The sequence below is a fragment of the Gouania willdenowi genome, chromosome 11 (assembly GCF_900634775.1).
Source record: "Gouania willdenowi chromosome 11, fGouWil2.1, whole genome shotgun sequence".
Taxonomy (NCBI): Eukaryota; Metazoa; Chordata; class Actinopteri; order Blenniiformes; family Gobiesocidae; genus Gouania; species Gouania willdenowi.
Genome location: NC_041054.1, coordinates 2,028,518 through 2,050,740, shown reverse-complemented (window position 1 = coordinate 2,050,740; position 22,223 = coordinate 2,028,518).

Here is a 22,223-nt window from a genome sequence, read left to right as displayed (position 1 = left end):
TTTGGTGAAAAGAGGTTAAAAGTGACAATAATGGGTCAATATGTGCAACTTCAGTGGTAGAAAAGGTTCATGTGTCAAAAATGTCTTGAAAGTGGAGAAATGTGCAGAAAAGACATGAAGAAGTGTCAGAAATGGGAGTAATGAAGCAAAATACATTAAAAAAAGTGATGAAAACAATTTAAAATATGGCAAGTTGGGTGTAGTTGCAGAAAATGAAATAAATAAACAAAAATGGGCTCAAAATGTTCTTATTAGAATAGACCCCCTCCCAGTGTCTCACGACCCAAAGGTTAAAAACCCCTGGTCTACGGTACTCCACATCCCACAATGCAATGCGCCAAACTAAGTGGAAATTAAATTAAACTTTCAATCTACAATTTTAACCTTTTGCGTTTTTTATCTTCAAGGAAATAATATTTTATTTATTGATTTCTTTAGTTAACAAATAAAAACTTTAGTTTGGAGGATCAAATCTGTGTAGATATATTGTATTAAAATGAAATAAATAAATGGGTTGTTTGTGTTAAATTCAAACCTTTTATTAGCAACATGAGCTAAGTCAAAGCCTTTTGACGTTTTATTTATTGTTTTGAACGACGAATTGGCAGAAAGGAACATCGACTCCACAAAATAAATGGAACGTCGACTGCAGACGTGTGAGTAATGGGATTTTATTTATCAGTGAAGATGGACACGCGGCAGAACAACAGTTTTAGAAACTGTCAAAAGCAAAAGATTCGTCAAAAAGCAAGAAGAAGAAAAAAAAGAAATGCTTGATGAAGCTCAACTTTTTCCATTCTGACAGTTTTTAACGACTCACAGCAGAGTAAACGTGTGGATTGTTTATGGGTGCTGACAGAGCAGCTGTCAAACATCTGCTCTGACAGCTGCAGGACTTTAAAGTCTGAGCTGGGATTAGAAAACGCTGCTGCTCGTGTGCAGTGTCAGATAAACATAGAGATGTACGACGTGATGATGATGATACAGGTTCAAAACGCCACGTAGAGAAGGATCTGAACTTCACGTGGAAACATCACCATCACAAAGCATCATGGGAGTCTGAACGTGAAAAAGGCAGATTTCAAAGTCTCACAAAAATTCCCTCATTAAGACAAAAATAAAGTAATTGCATCCAGATGTTATGTAAATGTTGGTCATTTACTCTAAGCAATGATTTATTGGCTGCACAAGTAGAAAAACTGTTTAAAAAATGCCATTTAAAAAAAACATCAACAATGACGCCAAAATTTAGTCATTTTTCAAAAATAACAGTGAGAATTTATTCAGTTTGCAGTCAAACATTTGGATGCATGTGTTTTTGATACATTTTGTGTATTTTTTGATGTTTTTGGAGTTATATTGTGTGTTTTTGGAGGTGTTTTGTATGTTTTGTTCTCATTTGTGTATTTTAGGAGGCGTTTTGTGTGTTTTGTTCTCGTTTTGTGTGTTATTGGTGGCCTTGTGTTTATATATATATGTTGTCATTTTGTGTGTTTTTGTATTTTCTTTGTGTTTTCTGGAGTCATTTTGTGAACTTTTTGTGCGTGTGTGTTTTGGGAGTCGTTTTGTCATTTTTGTTGTTTTCTTAATTTTTGAGTAACTTTTGTCAATTGTTGTTTTGTGTACTTTTTGAGTGATTTTGTGTTTTTTGTTGTTGGTTTATGTATGTCTGAGTGCTGTGTATTTTTTGTTGTTGTTTTGGGTGTTTTTTGTGTATGTTTGTACAGTCGTTTTTTGTATTTTGTTTTCGTTTCATGTGTTTTTGGAGGAATTTTGTGGTTGTATTTTTTTTATGTTTCCCAAGTCATTTTGTGTATTTTATTCCTGTTTTGTGTGTTTTTGAAGACTTTTTGTGTTTGATTTTTGTTGTTTTGCATGTTTTTTTAGTTATTGTGTTCATTTTTTAGAGTATTTTAAATATCTTTCTACTTCTTTATTGTCATTAGCAGACTCACTCTTGTGACGCTGAATGCAGGACAACGTGAGTATAGAAAACGTATGGATGTAATATTGTGTCTAACATAAACAGCATCGGAGCGCACACAAACATCCATGAGTTGAGTGTTTACGTTTTTAAAAGTCTTCATGTTTCATTAATCATGGTTGTGTGTCTGATGTGTTGGTAACCTTGTGTGTTTATAGCTTTAATGTGAATGCAGTTGTGTTTATTTGGTCAGGTGAGGCTGTGGAGCAGATTTACACACACACACACACACACACACAGAGTGTCCATGTTTCATGAATAGCATTACAAGGCTCACAGAGCAAATGAGTGCTGCTGCCCACTCCACACACGCCCTTGTAACCCAGGGATATAGGTCACCTCCTTTGTTGGTTTGTGTGTCTGCAGCTCTCACAGCTCCACTTAACCACATGCAGAGTTTGTGTCACAAAACGGTCTAAACACATGAAAAACTGCCCAATCATGCTTATTTTTTGGTGGATTTTTCTGTCCTTTTGTGCAGATTTATGTAATTTTCTATATTTGTTGTTTTGTTTTATGTGGTTTTGTAGTTTTACAGTTCTTTTTTTGTTGTTGCTCTTTTTTGTGTATTTTTGGTGTCATTTTGTTCATTTTTCTGTAATTTTGGATGTTTGTTTCAGAATCAGAAATGTTTTAATGGCCATGTACAGTTTTAAGGACAGTACAAGGAATTTGTCTTGGTTGACTCGTTTTGTATACTTTCGCTGTTTTTTTGTTTATTTTTGCCCTTTTTTGTGTATTTTTCTGTCATTTGTTGTGTTTTTGTGTCCTTTTGTGGATTTCTCTGTAATTTTGTATGTTTGTTAAAGTTGTTTTATGTACTTACGCTGTTTTTTGCTGTACTTTTCTGTCATTTTGTGTATTTTCAGTTATTTTGTGCATTCACTTAGGAGACCACACAAAATTAGAGGGAGGGCCGCTTGTGGTCCCCAAGCCTCCAGTTGCCCATGTTCCTTGTTGTTTTTATGTGTTTTTAGAGTTATTTTGTGTATTTTTGATATACTTTGGTGCATTTTTCTGTCATTTTGTGTGTTTGTTAGTCATTTTGTGTAGTTTTACAGTTTTTTTTGTGCATTGTTGCTGCTTATTGTGTATTTTTGGTGTTCTGGTGTCCTTTTGTGCATTTTTACGTCGTTTTGTGTCTTTGTTAGAGTTGTTTTATGTACTTTTGTAGTTTTTTCTGTGCATTTTTGCTGGTTTTTGGTGTATTTTTCTGTCGTTTTGTGTATTTTCAGTCTTTTTCTGCATTCACTTAGACTAAGGGTCACTTGTTTGTTTTAGACCCACCACTGAAAACCATGTACGAGGCAATCAAATGCAAGGCTGCAGAAAGCTGTAATTGCCCGGCACCCCCCCGGTGTGTGTGTGTGTGTGTGTGTGTGTGTGTGTGTGTGTGTGTGTGTGTGTGTGTGTGTGTGTGTGTGTGTGTGTGTGTGTGTGACACCAAAACATCTGTTAGAATATCCAGGAGAGGAGATGCCTCATAGCAGTCATTAACACACACACACACACACACACACCTTTTTATCCTCCATAACAATCGCACTAAAGCACCTTTTCTCTGACACACACACACACACACACACACACACACACACACACACACACACACACACACACACACACACACTCAATCTTCCACACACTAATTCTCCCTCCTCCTCCCACAGCCTTTACCTTTTCTACCTTTTTCTTCTAAATCACACACACACACACACACACACACACACACACACACACACACACACACACACACACACACACACACACACACACCATCTTGCAATCTCCTACCCGATTACACCCACACTCTAAAACCCCCTTTTGCACACCTCCCACACACACACACACTTCTCCGACCTTCCCTAAAACCCTTTTGGTTTCCTCTGACTCCAACGCACACACACACACACACACACACACACACACACCCTTCCTCCTCCTCCTCAGTAATCTGGCTGGCCCGTGGCCCCCTCTCTCTCGCTCCACTGTTCTGTGTGATAGAATATCGATCGGTTTGCCTCAGCGAGGCGAGGAGGAGGAGGGGGAGGGGGAGGAGGAGGGGGTGGCTGCAGGGCTACAGGGGTGTGTGTGTGTGTGTGTGTGTGTGTGTGTGTGTGTGTGTGTGTGTGCAGTGAGCGAGTTAGGAGGCAGTGGTCAGACATGCTCCAAGGTTGTTACCACAGCAACAGCGGGATGGGTCAGATGGGTTGCCATGGTGCCTAGGTCACAGGGTCAGTGTGTGTGTGTGTGTGTGTGTGTGTGTGTGTGTGTTAATTGGACTGGAGGAGGCGCTGAAGGTGTGTTAATAATGAATGTTGAGCTCGTGGTCGTCGTCTCTCTCGACTGGAGTCAGTTTTTCTTCTTTATGAACTTTAATGAGAGCGTTTTTCTGCAGAGCAGCGATGGAGGGATCACACACACACACACACACACACACACACACATAAAAAACACCCCTACACACATACACACACATAAAAAACACCCCTACACACATACACACACACACACACACGTGTCATCCATTCAGAATGTACATTTTATTTACATGTTTATATTTATTTATTTATTTAGCACTAAGCTCTTTTCTATTAGGATTCCCTCACTTCTGCATCCACCCTTTCACAATAAGAGCCCCTTGTAATCAATAACACGACTTAAAGCCCATTTTACTGTTGTAACTAGAGATGTTCTAAATTATCTTTTTATCATAATCCAATGCACTATGTGATATTGTGCAACAATTAATTTCTGATATTACATTTATTAACAAATCTCATTATTAAAGCTCAATCTGATTAGAAACAGGTTTTATATTAAGATGTGGTTTAATTAAGTCAAGTTCGTTGGACCTCAAACTCCAGAAAAACAAAGAGGATTTCAAAATAAAAGGAAAGCCTTAGCGCTAATGTTGTTTTATGTTTCCTTATCCTATATTTTTGCTGTTTTGTGTGTTTTTGGAGTCATTTCTGTGTGACTTTGTTTTTTTCACTATTCCTATCTTTCATTTTTTTATGTTTTTATTGTCATTTTGTATATTTTACTGTACTTTTATTGTCTCTTTGTGATTTTTTAAAAAAGTTTTTCCATGTTTTGTGTGTTTTTAGAGTCAATTTGTATGTTTTACTCTCATTTTGGATTTTTTTTTATGGTCACTGTATTTTTGTTGTCATGTATTGTGTTGTTTTGTGTATTTTGGGTGTAATTTTCTATATTATCACCTTTTTTACGTTCTATATGTCCTTGTTTGCTTTTTGTTGTCATTTTGTCTGTTTTTGTTGTCATTTTGTGTATTTCACTGTCATATTGTGAGTCTTTTTCAAACCCTTTCATTGTTTTATCAATGTTTTATGTGTTTTTCTTTGTTTTCTCTCTCATTTTGTATGTTTTTATGGTCGTTTTGTGCATTTTTGTTCTCTGTGTTTTTGGTGTCATTCATGTTTATTTATTTATCCCTCATTTATGTTTATTTATCCCTCATTTATGTTTATTTATCCCTCATTTATGTTTATTTATCCCTCTTTTATGTTTATTTATCCCTCATTTATGTTTATTTATCCCTCATTCATGTTTATTTATCCCTCTTTTCATATGTTTTTATTGTCATTGTGTCATCACTTTTGTGTGTTTCTCTTATTTTGTATATCTTTTTTTACCTTTTGTGTGTTTTTGGAGCTGCACAAAATTATGCAGAAAATTGAATTATTAAAATGAGAAAAATCAATACGTTACTATTATTTTTGATCCATCTGAGCAAAGTGTGCGAGTAACTTTATTATAATATCAAAATATATTTTAAAAAAAATCGAATTAAACTTCTCTAACAAAAATGAAATAAAATACTAGAATAAATATTTAAATACAACTCAAATTAAATGATGTTTCCTCTATCATTTGCCTTTATAAATCCACTGTTGTTCTGTTCTTTGATGTGTCATTTCTTTGTTAAAGTTTTAAATAAAGTTAATAAATCCCAGCCACAGTTCCTCTGTGTGACCACAGGGTGGCGCTACAAGCTGTTCACCACGTGTCTGCATCAGGGAGCTCATAGTGAAAGGTAAACACTGTTTTTATCATTTCTAACCACTTTTATCTCACTATGAGCTCTTTATAACAGCTTTAACTCACTGTTTCATTACAAACAACACGTGACATAGAAACATGTAACTTAAAACGACCGGAAGTTAAAAAAAAAAAGTTCTGTCTGCACGTGAGCCACCATCATGGTTAGGAGGCTTTTTAGAGACTTCTCCTCATTTATATATGTATATGTATATGTTTACATATTCACACACAAGTGTGTTTTAACGTGTCCGTTTGTCACATTTTACCTGCCTTCAAAATAAAAGGTCACATTTGAGATGTTACACATCACATTAAACAGTAAAAAACCAAAAATGGGCGATATTATCGTCCGATATTAGACATAAAATGTGATGTTTTCACTGATGAGTGTTGTTGTTTGAGACAACGTACAATAAATAAATATGGCACTTATTCCTTAAATTAAGGTAGAATTAGTTTCCTTATTTTACACAGATGATTTTGTGTTAAATATTTTCACATTAAAAGTAGACTTTTTATTTGTTGTTATATGTTTTGTGAGCCATTTGTATATTTTTCTCATTTTGTATGATTTGTTGTCATTTTGTGTATTTTACTGTTGTATTGTGATTTTTTGTTTAATCCTTTCGTGTTTTTTACGTCATTTTGAGTTTTTTTGGAGTCATTTGTATATTTTTCTATTTTTTATGTTCTTAATGTCATTTTAGGTGTTTTTGTTGTTTTATATTTTGATGATTTGTGGGAATTTGTTTATTTCTGTGTGATTTTGTTATTTCGTATATTTTGTCTTTCATTTTGTGTGTAAATAAAAGTGCTGTTTTATCTCATAATTGAGATGTAGTTTAAACACAGAGACTCACCAGTCACATTAAAAACTAGAGATAAACGATTATTATCGGCAGATATTAGCCACATTTATTAACAAACATATGTACAACATGTGTCACTTTAGTCTTTTTCACCTCTAAGGGACAGCACGTGTGAGTGAGTTCTGTAGTGTGATTTATTTAGGGGAAGGTCTGAGTTGGGACGCACTCAGAAATCCATCCTCAACTAGTATTTTGATACAAAATTAGTTATTAAATTAAAAAAATATTGATAAATATAGAAAACGTGATATATTTTCAATCTCAGTGTGTGTGTGTGTGTGTGTGTGTAAAACTTTTATTAAATGATGCTGTCTGTTCGCCATGAGCCGAGCTTTGTCACCTGCTGCTGTCCAACACACACACACAACCTGCACTCCGTCGTCATGGAAACAGCCAAGATGCTGAGTGCATGTGTGTGTACTCGTACTGTTTTCAACACTTGTCCTTTTCTCGTCCTTTTTGCTTTCTGTCCTTTTCCTTCCTCCTCACCCGCTCCCATTTCATTCATGCAGTGCCACCTCATTGCCCCCCAGTGCCCCCCAGTGCCTCCCAGTGCCTCCCAGTGCCTCCCAGTGCCCCCCAGTGCCTCCCAGTGCCTCCCAGTGCCTCCCAGTGCCTCCCAGTGTCTCCCAGTGCCTCCCAGTGCCCCCCAGTGTCCCCCAGTGCCTCCCAGTGCCCCCCAGTGCCCCCCAGTGCCTCCCAGTGCCTCCCAGTGCCTCCCAGTGCCCCCCAGTGTCTCCAAATGCCTCCCAGTGTCTCCCAGTGACAATGAGAGTGTGTGTTTCCAGCCGCCGCAGGTGGAATCAGAGGCTGTGTTATTGCCCCCCCAGACCCCCTGGCCCCGCCCTCTTTTCTTCCTGCCTCTGAAAAGCCAGATGGGCCGTGGTGGGTTTTCTTGGTGCACGTGCCGACGACTCAGGGCCTCACGGTGTTTAATTCCCCAGCTTTGGAATCCCCCCTCCCTACCCCACCCACACACACTTTAACCCCCCCCACCCTCCCCCTCCCGTCTCTATTAACTCCTCCTCTTCCTCTTCTAACAACATTAATGTGTATTTTTCCTTTTGATTTCTGGTTTTTAAATTGATTTATTTCTGATCACATTTGCATAGATTTAATCGTTACATCTTCAGCCTTTTTTTTTTAGAAAACTGGACCAAAATGAAGGTTATGGTTTATTATTTAACGCTTTATTGGGTGTCAAACTCATTTTAATTCAAGGGTCGAATACGAACCAGTTGGATCACAAGTGGACCACAGTTTTAAACTATTTAATTTATGATTGTGCCCAATTTTTGACCAATTTTTATTTAATTTGAGGAGATTTTGTGGAATAATTTGAGAAAAAATGCAGGATTTTGAAACTTTTTTTTTTTTTTACTTTTTTCAACTGAATTATTTGGTAATTTAAACAATTATTCATGTTTTCTCTGTTATTTTCACATTCTCATGATGGCCGAATCACATGCTTCAAATGGCCAGATTTGGTCCCCAGGCCTTGAGTTTGACACAGGTGCTTTATTATATTTAAAGTACAGCAGACCTACAGTAAAACAGAGACCTAGACCTAGAGTGAAAATACTAATATCTTTTTTTATGAATGTCAAAGTGTTGCCTGAAACTAAATAAATGCCCCGTTGATCAATTTAAATGTGAAATATGTCAATAATCAAAGATGATGTTTATTCTGCCGGACAAAGGGAGTGAATAAAAATTACATTTTAGAGCCATAAGAAGGGTCTTTTATTGTGAAAGGATAATATATATGAATTTAATGTTTCCCTATAATGCTAAGATTAAAATAACAAAACAAATTCAACATTTTACATCATCTTAAAGACACGATTATGTTTAATCCATACAAATGTATAATGTGGTTTAGCTTTTGTTGTTTTAGAAAACTAGACACAAATGAAGGTTGTGGTTTATTATTTAATATTTTATTATATTTAAAGTACAGCAGACCTAAACTAACAAAGTCAGACCAACATTTACTGCTCGTATCCTTAAAATGAAGCGAGAATAAAAGAAAAATTGACCAAAAATAGTGCTAATCTATTATTTTTAATGAATGTGAAAGTGTCGCCATGAAACATAACTGTACTGTTGATCAATTAAAATGTGAATAATATCAATAATCAAAGAAAGATAATGGAGATATTTTGTCACATTAAGGGAGTGAATAAAAATGACAATTTATAGTCAAAATGAGGGTCTTTTATTGTGAAAGGACATTCATTTAATGTTTCCCTAAAGCCAAGATTAAAATTTAAAAATTAGCATTCTCTATCATCCTAAAGAGTCGATTTTATTATTATTATTATTATTATTATTATTATTATTATTATTATTATTATTATTATTATTATTATTATTATTTTCATCGTTGACATTTGTTACTAAATGAAGGACAAGCACGTGAGGGATGTGAGTGGAACGTGCTCGCATATGATTGGTGTGTGTGCGCGCTGCAGGCTCGTGCACGTGCACAGGTGAAGTGTCTCTAATTGTTATTGGATGAGCTTCGTGTTTAGTCGGTAAATGGCTTTGATGTAACGTCATGAGCTGCTGCTGTTGGCGGGAAATCGTTCAGACGCGCTGACTTAATTATGGTTAATCAATTAATTAGAGGCAGAGGGCGCATGGAGTAGGATTACACACACACACACGTGCGCGCGCACACATAAAATACCGCGCATGTTTTCTTCCTGAAATGATTAGATATTAATTTAAAAAAAGAAAAGAAGCATATTAATATGCTTAAAAAATTCACGCTTTTACACTTTGATTAACTTAATAAATACTAAGTGTTATTAGGAAGGAACAGTATTTCTTTTTCTCTGAGGCCTTACTCCTATTTTTTAATTCTAATGTTTTCTATTATGCAAAATGTTAATTTTATTGCAATTATAATTGTTCGTTTTAAAACCTGAATATGAGTCCGTTTTATGGCATCAAGAAAAATATCACATTTAATCTTAAAATTTGCGGTATTTGTTTATATGCAAATTAGCCGTATTTTTCGAAATCCGACGGAAACTAAATAATTATGAATACAATAATATTTAACAAACAAACTCTTTTTATTTGTCAGTTTTTGATGTTTTATGGCGTTTATTTAGTGAAGTTTTGAATATGCATTTAATGTAAATGGGCCTTCCGCCTGTTTGTGCTGCAGCGGGGAAACTTTTAATTATTTGCAGCATGAAAAACGATTTCCATTTACAATTTTTGTGCTTTTTTTGACACTAAATAATATTAGCAAACGAAAAATAAAAGTCTAAATAGTTATGCAATAATGCAATGTAGTAATTTGACCTTATTTAACGCACTGGAGTGAAAAACGTTCCAAAGGAAGGATTTACAAATGTTCTTTAAATTATAGAAGATTAAAATATTTTAAAAGTTTATGAATATTCACAATTAAGCCTCCTATATAGATTTGTTATTTTTAAACGTTTTGTTTCATTAATAAATAAAAAAAAAAAGGATCATAAATGTTGCCTTAATCTCAATTTTACAAATTTTGTATCTGAATTACCACAAATCTGTGTCCAACACAATGTTAATTATATCTAAAGAAATGTTAAATACTGTATTAGTTATTCTATATAAACACAGGATATATTTTTAAAGCTGATTTAGTCTCTGAGGGACAGTTTCTGCAAATTTCTGTAAGGAAATGAATGGAATGGATGTTTATTTTTTTTATATAAATCACATTATATTAAAGTAATTAATCAGATATTTTATTAGTATAATTAGTCTAGATTTAAACTTGCTGCTGCTATTGAGTTGTTTAGTTTGTCGATGTGTGTGTGTGCGTGTGTGTAGCTTTTATTTTCCTCCTATTAGCGCGTGTCCTTTGACCTTTTCATCTGTCTGAGACCTCTGACCCCAGGGTCAAAGGTCACCTGGCCAGACCAGCCGGCTGCTGCAGACGATGGAAAATCATCTCAAAGCCTGAGAAAGACGCTTCTGTGTGAGGCGTGGGTGTTTAGGGGTGGTTTGCATGTTCTCCTCCATCCCAATCACTGTGTTGTGTTGAAGAGGAAACTTTACATCTGTGCTGAGGTATAGGGTCAAGTTTAATCAATAAATCCCTCCTCGTGCACGATGCACTGATCACGTGCACAACGTGGCTGTTTTAAACACCTGAGGCAGCATCAGGGCTTTAAATATGAATCTACCCCAAATATTTTAATTCTCCAACGATTTAATCTAATATGCTCCTCAATCTTTTAAATGTTTGGTGTCCTTTCTTCATTTTTTTGTAACTTGGTAAGAGTGTTTAAAAATATATATATACAGTATAGATACAGTATATATATGTTAAGGGTTAATTTATTTAGTCAAATGTTTTGTAGGAAATTTACTTTGATCTCCCGACATGTTTCGACTGTCAACTGCCAGTCTTCTTCAAAGGTGTCTGCATTCAGACAACTTTTTTCCTGAAGAACAATTGTGTAAATAAATGAAACCTCAACATGTATTTCAAAAAGAAGACAAAATGTACTTGCTAAAAATTATTACGCGGAAGTCAAGCAAACATCAAAGCAATCAGGAGATCAAAGTACATTTTCGAAAAAAAACAGTTGTCTGAATAAATGAAACCTTAACACATTATTCAAAAACAACTTGCTAGAATTATTATGCAAAAGTTGAGGACACATCAAAACAATCAGCAGATGCCTTTGAAGAAAACTGGCAGTCGACAGTCAAAACATGGTGGAAGATCAAAGCAGATTTTCTGAAAAACAGTCATTTGAATAAATTAAACCTTAACTTATTCAAAAAGAAGTTGCTGGATTGTTTCTTTGGCCAATCTGAGTGGAGGTTAGTGCAAGACTTTTTTGTTGTTGTTGCATGGTTTGCATGTTCTCCTGAGTGTATTTAGGTTTTTTTGATGACTTCTTCAGTGTTGTTGTTTTTTTTTTTTAATAAAACCTCAATTTTGCAGCAAACGTGCACAGCCTTTAGCAGCCACGCCCACTTCAGTCTCCATGACAACAGGAGCAGAAAAAAAAGACATGAAGTGTTGATTACTGTTGCAATGAAAGAGAAAACCAGTGGCGCGTATACGTTTGTATTGTCAATGTAAAAAAACAATGTAGGAACAGTTGATGTAAAATGGATCAAATTGATTTATATTCATCTAAAGTAAATGCAAATATAGTAGATAAATATAAATATGTCAGCACGTTAACTGAAAATTGATTTTGATTTAATGTAAAAACTTGTTTTCAGTACACTAAACTTAGCATTGCGATTAATTTGAATTGTGTATCGCATTTAGTATCGCTAATTTAGTTATTCCTATCGGAGAATAAGAATTGTAGAGGCCTGGTAGATAAATACATAAATAGAGTATAACAAGAAAAATTAGAGGATAAAATCCCAAATGAAGATTTAAATTTAAAATGTATGGTTTGTTCTAATTTCAACCCTTTTTATCATTTTATTTACCTCTAAATCACACATGTCAAACTCAAGGCCTGGGAGCCAAATTCGGCCCTTTAGAGCGTTTAAATCAGCTCATGCACAGAAGATAATAAAAATGAGAAAGAAAAGCATTAATCACTGTAAATTACCAAATAACGCAGTTGTGGATATTTCAGTCACGCCAAATTCATAAATTCATGGAAACTTTTCCCCTGCTATTTACTGCATGAACTCCCAATTCTATTAAAATTGGGAAATTTAATTTACTGCTCAGATATTGTCAGTCCTTTGCAAACTGTTTATATCAGTTATACATAGAAGTGCAAAATAGCAATAACAAAGGGAATTGCTATTTTTTTTCCCTATTTTTTCAATTTGAGCCCATTTTTGCTTATTTTTACCCTTTTTAAAACTCGCCATATTTTAACCTATTTTTATCACTTTTTCTCGCCGTATTTTTGCTCCTTTTAATGCGTTTTTGCTACATTACTCCCATTTCTGCCACAAATTTCAATGCCTTTTTTTGACTTTTAAGACATTTTCAGCACTTTTAAACCCTTTCTATCACTTTACCACCTAACGTCACATATGTTTACTCATTATTGTCACTTTAAATCGTTTTTCACCATATTTCATGCTTATTTTAGCCAATTTAACCACATTCACGATTTGTCATGCCCATTATTTGCCAGTTTAAACTAATTGTTCCTATATTGACTCTCGACTCTGTTTTTAGCCACTCTCATTTGCAACTTTTAATCAATTTCATGACCATTTTTGGTCACTTTCAACCTTTTTTAATTTGTGATTAAAACAAGGATTTCAATCTTTAAGATGACTATAATAATAATAATAATAATAAACATTCCTGGATAACAGTGAATATTATTCATATTCATAGAACAATGGACCATCATTTTGCTGACTTTATGGATGGACCCCAAAATTCCCCCTTATAGATGGTCCTGTCTCCACATGACTGTTCTTTAATGTTCATGTCTGAAAAGCTTGAGAACCACAGCTTTACGACAGGAAAATGTTTACATTTGCAGTAATCAGAAGGTAAAGGTGAAAGGTTAAGGCTAGTGTGTGTGTGTGTGTGTGTGTGTGTGTGTGTGTGTGTGTGTGTGTGTGTGTGTGTGTGTGTGTGTGTGTGTGTGTGTGTGTGTGTGTGTGTGTGTGTGTGTGTGTGTGTGTGTGTGTGTGTGTGTGTGTGGACAGTAAACAGACGTGGCTTCAGGCTGTCAGAGGATGTTTCCTAACATAAGGCTCCGTGGAAAATAAGGATGAGGACTGCCCAGTGGCTGATAAGGGCCTCCCACCGACCCCCTGCTGGGCCCCTCCCTCTCTGTCAGATCCCAGGTCTGCTCCACCAGTTCATTTCAAATTATCTGATAAGATCAGGACACCTTCCTCCACCCGTGCTGCTCACGTGTAGGGATCAGCATCAAAGCAGTGGTGACGGCTGATCTCACCCACTCAGCTTTAAGTTGATCATTTATCACTTTACTTTCTTTTTTTTTTTTTAAATTTTAGTTCCTGTGAGGACGTTAAGTTCACTAAAGTCCAAAGTTTTCATCCACACCGGACAGAAAGAGGATAAAACAGAGGTTTCCAGCCTTTTTCGGTTCGTGACCCCATTTTTATATCACATTTTCGCCAATTTTTTTTTTCTAAAATGAGTTTTTTGATCATATTTGTATGGGTATGGATTAGTGCATAAAGTGACAACGTACGCCAGCTCACTTTTTCTTTTTTAATACTGCATTTTATTTGAACTAGATTAAGTATAAAATACAGTTGTTTGAGATTGTGTGGTGTTTTATTTGGATATATATATATATATATATATATATATATATAAGCTTTCTGCCTCTTCCTGCACTGTATATCTATTTCTGTGATATCAGAATCAGAATTAGTTTTTATTGCCAAGTACATTTACATATATGAGGAATTTGTTGTCTTGGTGTATTGGTGCAAAAGAAAAAATAAAGGCTAAAATAACAAGTAAAATATGAGAAGCAATTATTTACAGTAGAATTTAAAAAAAATGTCAAATGTAAAGAATAATAAAAAACAAAATGTACAAAGGAAGCATGAAAGAAAATATATTTAAATATGTATTGTTTTGTTATTTTAATTGTACAAAATAAATGAATAATCAAATTTAAATAGTATTAATATTTTTAAAAAATGTAAACATTTAACTATTTTTTTAAATTTAAAAATGTAATAAAAAACAATTTAAAAACAATTTTAATCGTTTTTTTTTTTTTAAATTTCATTATTACTAGACATTGAATTAAAGAACGGAAGATAAATTATATTAAAAAGATAAATCTGCATGATGATGTATTATAAAATAAACAGGGAAATAACAACTACTTAACTAATTGTGAATTGTCTCTCGTCACTTTCCGTAGGTTTGACGTTATTGGTAAAACCTTTGACTTTTATTAAGATAGTGTATTATGAGTGTATTTTTAAAAGTTCAACTTTAATCTTGACATTTCTACTTTATTCTTTATTTGCCCAAAGTTATTTTCTTCATCAAAATAGGCCCTAATCTGCTTCCGTACTGTCGACCCCCCTATGAAGTGTGGAAAATGGTAAAAGAACAATGTAACCTTTATTGAAAAAGCTAAAAATTGTGATTCTTCTTCTTCAGAACTCGTAAAAACATAAGATGTTTAATAGAACAGCAATTATAAAGTAAAAATAATAAAGCCAAAAGTCTTCCACTCCTGTGTCAATGGGAGCGTTAGCCACTATTTGAGAACCAATGGATAAAGTTTGTATATATACTGTATATATAGACAACAAAATGTGTCCCTTTGAAGGCCCGTGCCTTTGTAGTATTTAACAGAATGTATCAGAGTAGCTCGTAACTCTGGTAATTGTTTGTATCTGCGATAGTGAAGCGATGAGCGGCTCGTTCAGAGGTCAGGGAAACAGTAACTACTGCAGATTGATTTCCAATAACGTGGTCGATGCCCGTGTGATCCTAAGCAACGGGCAACCCTCCGCTCGTGTCCTGATCACCGTCGCCTTGGCGACGGCTGTGAAGATAATAGCAGTTAATGAGATATTAACCCCCGATAAGGACGGAGGAGCGGCCGTCGGTCGATGCGGCGCTGCAGACGACGTCCAGCTGCACCAGGGGGCGGGGCAGACGGCCGTGACCTGCAGGGTCAAAGGTCGACTGGAGCCCAGACGGCTGACGTTTGACCTCACAGGGTCAGCAGCGTGAGAGGGAGGAGACGTTTGAAATACGACTGAACAACAACCGGTGGGATCAGATCCTTTTCAGGGCTCGTTTTTAACGTTGGAATCACAGGAAAATGATGGGAAATGGACTCTGTGCTGGGGGTTTTACTTCCTGTTTTACGCTTTTAACTCCAGCGCTTGATGCGGCCTCAAGCAGTGAAAGCTTACATCGGTAATGAGCACGGTACGTTGGTCAGGTTGCCAGATTATGTAGCCAGATTTAAAATGTTCTGTTCCTTTTACCCACACTGGAAAATGTGAGGTTTTATTTTGTCGTTTTGCTGTTTATGCTTGATTTTGTTAAAGGGATCCTCCATTGTTTTTACAAATGTGGCCTTAAAATGTACTTATTAGAAGATCTATGCCTAACAAAACGCATTATTTTGGTTTTATTCACTTTTAAAAATGGGACTATTGTGGCTCAGTGTTAGAGTGGATTGTTCAATAAACTCAGGGTTGTGGGTTCAAATTGTCATTGTGTCCTTGGGCAAGGCACTTCACCCACATTGCCTAGTATGGATGTGGTGTCTGTGTGAGTGTTGGTAGTGGTAAGAGGGACCGATGGTTCACTATGGCAGCCTCACCTCTGTCAGTCTGCCTCAGGGCAGCTGTGGCTACAATAGTAGCTTACCAATGTGGAGTGAAATAATAATGCACATCAATGTTAAAGCGCTTAGAGTATCGATGAAAAAGCGGTATATAAAATCCAATGCATTATTATTATTATTATTATTATTATTATTATTATTATTATCATCATCTGGGTTCAGTGATAGATATAGTTGTGTGTCATCTGCGTAGCTTTGATAATCAACCTTACAGTTCAGTAGAATTTGTCCCATAGGAAGCATATAAAGGCTAAACAGAAGGGGACCAAGAACAGAGCCCTGAGGAACCCCACAGGACACTGATAATCTGTCAGATTCAAAGTTTCCAATGCTTGCAAAATAGCTTTGCTCCTCCAAGTATGACTTTAAACCATTGCATTACTTTTTCATTTAGTCCATCAAGACGCTTGAAAGAGCGTATCAGACTCGGTGCCAACGCACACATCAGGAATGTGGCGACCGTGGCTCAGGTGGTAGTGGGTCGTCTTCTGATCGAGAGGTTGGGGGTTCGATCCCAGTACCTGACTATGTGTCGAAGTGTCCTTGGGCAAGACACTGAACCCTAAGTTGCTCCCAGTGGTCGACTAGCGCCTTGCATGGCAGTCCTGTCCCACTGGTGTGTGAATGTGAGAGTGATTGGGTGAATGAGCTGATATGTAAAGCGCTTTGAGACTGTTTCAGTGGTGATAAAGCTCTATATAAAATCAAGTCCATTTACCATTTAGGAATGATTATGGTATGTTGGTCGCCTGATTTTGTCACGTTTCCCACAATGGAAAGTGTTTTATTTAGTTTAATTTAGTTTGATTTCCACGATCAAGGGTCGCATTAACAGTATTACACGGACCTTTGAATGACCAGCAATGAATACTGGAAAGATTGCTTTAAAAACAAATAACAATATGAACCATTTACGGGAGCGAATTCCTTATTTTTCTGTAGGTTTTCAGTGATAATCTGAGAAAAACTGAGGCCGACTAAAGCCAAGGGTACAATCAAATATAACTGAAATTATTTAGATAGTCAATTTGAAATTATTGTTTTTCTACGATAAAACTAAATTACACAATGTGTATAAATGTTTTACTTTTGGTCAGTGGAGACTGAAAGTAAGAAAAGTGTCCACATGGAGTGAGACGGTGGAACGCTACCCGCAGTGTTGAGGCTTTTTAAAGAAGACGTTTTAGCGGCTCTCAGTCAAACTACAAAGAATCAAATGGATGGATTTTGTTCGTCAATCGTGACAATTTTCCCCTGATGTGCTTTCAGGTCCTCGTCGCCAAAAAATCCAGGAGACGTCCTTGCACACCAATCTCGTCATCCTGGAGGTTCAAAGATGAAGGTGAGTGGGAGGAGGAGGAAGAGGAGGAGGAAGAGGAGGGAAGATAAAAGCAGGGTGGAAACACGCCTGGCCGAGCACTTGTGTTTCCATCCCTCCTCCTCCTCCTCCTCCTCCGCCTCCTCCTCCTCCTCCTCCTCCTCCTCCTCCTCCCCAAAAAGCATTCTTTCCTTCTTCCAGCTCTCCTTCACCCTCTAATCCTTCACTACTCCACTGCATGTTTCCTAATCCGGTGTGACCCTGTGTGTGTGTGTGTGTGTGTCCCCGTGTGTGTCCCCGTGTGTGTGTACCGCCCCCGCCTCTCTCCGGCTTGCCGTAAATGTTGTAACCTACCTCCATTCTTGGTTCTCTCTCCTCTCGTCGTCTCCTCTGCAGCCGCTCATCATCACACAGACCAATCTTCTCTTTGCTCGACCTTTTCTCTGCTCCTTCTCTTTGTTCTGCAGCTATTTTGGCTTTTCGCTCTTTTTGTTTTCGTGGCTGATTCACATAAAAAACAACCCTCGACTGTTTATTACTTTTACTCTGAGACTGAGCTGCAAAAATGTTACATTTGAAATACACAAAAAGGTTCTTTACCAGGTACTCACATCCTTTAATCCAGGGGCTCTCAACCTTGGAGTCAGGGTCAGAATATATTTATATATATATATATATATATATATATATATATATATATATATATTAATAACAATTAGAGCCCATTTTTGCTCAAACTTGCCATATTTTTTATTTATAACTATTTTTTATCACAATTTCTGGCCATATTTTTGCTCTTTTTAATGTGTTTTTGCCACATTACTCCCATTTCTGCCACTTCTTCATTTCAATTTCAATGCCTTTTCTGCACATTTTGTCCATGTTTCAGACATTTTTAGCATTTATAAACCATTTCCTTCACGTTTCCACCTAATGTCGCATATGTTGACTCATTATTGTCACATTTAACCTCTTTTTCACCATATTTCATGCTTATTTTTGCCAACTTCACCATATTCTCGATTTGTCCGGCCCATTATTTGCCAGTTTAAACTAATTGTTCCTACTTTTTAAATTACCGTACATTACCCCATTTCTGCCAGTTTTAAGCAAATATTGAAACTTTGAACCTTTCTCACCACCTTTTCCACCATTTTTTGGTCACTTTTAACCCATTTTAATTCTGATTAAAACAAGGATTTACATCTTTAAGACAACTATATACTATATAATAATGATCTTCCTGGATAACAGTGGATATTATTCAAATAAACAAATAAATGTGGTTATTACATATTCATGGTTTGGAGCTGGATCATGTTTGGGCCTTCAGTAAATATGCAGAGTTTTTATCCTCTGAATCACTATAATACCCGCTCTGCTGGGCTGTCTGCTCTGCTTCAGAAATGTTGAGAAAAGCTACAAGAGTCTAAATAAAGAGGAACACGATAGACAGACGGTGGTCACTGAATCAAAGCGTTTACTAAATGACTTTGAGGTGTTTTTCTGAATGAATGAATGAATGAATGAATGAATGAATGAATGAATGAATGAATGAATGAATGAATGAATGAATGAATGAATGTGCATGTCTGTAGTTTGTTTTTACCTCTGCTAAGGAGGTAATATTCTCACCAGCATTTATTTATTTATTTATTTATTTATTTATTTATTTATTTGTTACCAGGATTACGTCCAAATGTTTTTTTACGTAAGGTCTCTTTTGCATTTTCGTGTGGATCTTCAGACCCGTGTTACAACGATTAGGAACTACAGACTTTTGTTCTTTAGATTCTCTCCATTATTTCCTTCTCTTTTGTTGTGTTTCCGCTTCTCATTTCATCTCAGGTGATTTTCTCTCTTTCTTCATCTCAGCTGCTCTTGTCTCGAACACACACACACACACACACACACACACACACACACACACACGTACGCGCACACACGCGCGCGCGCACGGCCAGGCTTTTTGTCCAGATCCGTCTCCTGCCTCACCCCGGCCACTGAATGGTGTTCCCGGAGCCTTTTGTGCAGCCTTCTATAGGCACATGCCAAGTCAAGTTATTTTGGAGCGGTTTCAAAGGAATTAGCCCCCCAAATAATCTCCTTTGGCTTCCCCCTCCTTTGAGAGAAGCAGAAAGGGACGGAAGAATGGAGCAGAATAAAGTAAAATGAAGCAGCATCTCTGACACGGTGTAAGCGTGCACGGCCACACCAGAGGAAGAAGAAGAGGAAGAGGAAGAGGAAGAGGAAGAGGACACAGGAATGTGAACACAGATGACGCCTCTACTGGTCGGATCAATCTGGGTTTTTAATGAAAGAAAAGGGAATTCGTTCAGATCGACTGAAGACTCTAAAGCCAGTGACATGTCTGCTGGTTGACGTCATGTGGAGGTCAAAGGTCATCAACACTGATACATGCAGTAAAAGAGAAGAGTTTCAGATTAGCTTTAAATGAACCGCGAGCGAAACAAAGTCTTGTTTTAAATCTATCTTTGCGTCACACACATTCATGGAGCCAAACCCACTGTAATATACAGTATCATCATATTTATACTGTATATAGGTGACCACGGCAAATCACAGGGGCCTTTGCTGGTCATTTTGTTACACGTTTCTATGACTTTTTAATCACAGATAAAGGGTCAGAACTAACATGTTGTGATGGAGAAAGTTTTAAAATCACAGTATTTAGAGCTTTCAGCCAATAAGAAGGTTGTTTGTTTTAAATCCAGCTAACAAGGGTGAAAAGTACGTAATCGTAGCCGGTGCTGTCAAGTGATTCATAAATTTGAGCGATTAATTAATAATTAATGCTCTATATTAATTCATCTAAATTCATCTCTTTTTTAATCTCCCCTAAAAATTGCTATGAAACGCCCTCAACATAAGGTATTTTCATTTAAATTACATTATTGTGGAAGATCAAATGATTGATATATAACAAAGTGGCTTTATAAAGTCATTTATTGACAGACGGAACATTTACATTCTACTGTATTTGAGACTAAAGTCCAAAAGGCTGCTAAAGAAATTAAATAAAACATTAGGTTCATATGTAGTGTTATGTTAACTCATCAAAATCATTAGGAACACCTTTCTGAGCAATACAATTATTACACAAAAACTTTTTTCTTCCCTTAAGAAAATATTATTGATCCACTGACTTTGTTTATTTGTGAGTCATGGACTGATTTATTTTGGCTCTGAACCCCGTCATCTTATCCAGTGTGGATAGGAGACGCCGTCTGCTCGCAGCATGTAGCAGTTAGCACTGTCCGAGTGTCTGCACTAGCTGTCCGTGCTAGCTGCTACATGTTTAGCATTGAGGTGGTAGCGGAGGATCTGCACACAACTGGGCGTTTGTCTTCTGTCCTGTGTTTTTATTTTAAGCCAAAATCAATGCCAACAAAAGCACAGCAGTCTCTTCTATTGTTGTCTGTGCATCAGTATTTAGGGCAGGGGTCCCCAATCCTGGTCCTCAAGAGTCACTATCCAGCATGTTTAAATGTTTCCCTCTTCTAACACACCTGATTCACATGACGAACTCATCATCAAGCTCTGCAGAAGCCTGATAACGATCCTGGTCATTTCAGTCAGGTGTGTTGAAAACATGCTGGGTAGGGGCTCTTGAGGACCAGGATTGGCCACCCCTGACTTAGGCTTTACCGGGAACTCTTTGAAATGAGAACGGTAAAAAAAAAAATCGATTGTTATTTTTTTAGTACGTTATTTTACGTGTAATTAATTAATCGCAATTAACTCGTCAAAGTGACAGCCCTATATTTAATACCTAAATACATTTGTATTTTGGTTTTAGGCTTTAGTCGCTTTATAAATCATATAAAGATAATTGTTCTGCCAAATGATTATAATAATAATAATGAGAAGAAAATTCCGTACAGAAACAATAGTAATAATAGTAATAATAAGGCAGACTGATGGAAGCGAGGCTGCCATTCTCACACACACACACATGCATATAGCCAGAAACGCCAGCCGTCAACCCATGTGCTGAAAAGGCGTACGCACACATAAGTTAATGTGTCGGTGCACGTGTGCGCCCCTTCAGAGTTCATCAATAAATATCTATATTTGTGCGTGTGCGGGTGTGTGTCAGTGCCAAGTGTCATATCGATAGGTTAATAGCCGCGCTGTCAGATTCACTAACTCTCTGATTAGTTGACAGTTCACTAATCCACACACCATCCAGAGTTATTGGCCCAGGCCCATTGATTTCCAGCCGAGCCGGGAGGAACTCCGGGGTCGTAAGAGAGAGCCTGGCTTTATTGATTGGCCCCGGATCAACCCCGCCAACGCAGGCACGCACGCCATCCTCCAGCCTCTCCCTTTCCTTACATTCTACTCGCTCTATATCTGGGAACATGTGTGTGTTTCTGTGGAGTCATCTCTACATCTATCTGTGTTTGTCTGAGTGCAATGATCGTATTGAGCCACAGCTTTTCATCTCTTGGTTTTTCCTTCCTTTGGTGGCCAAACTCTCCACATCTGTAGATTTCATTTGATTTGATGCTTTCACAGCAAATACTGCAGATGAGACGGGATATGACTGTGAGACGTAAAGACAGCACAGGATTAGGATGAGATGAGATGAGGAAGGTGATGCATTAAAGCAGCTGGAGATGATAATTATTTATTAGATA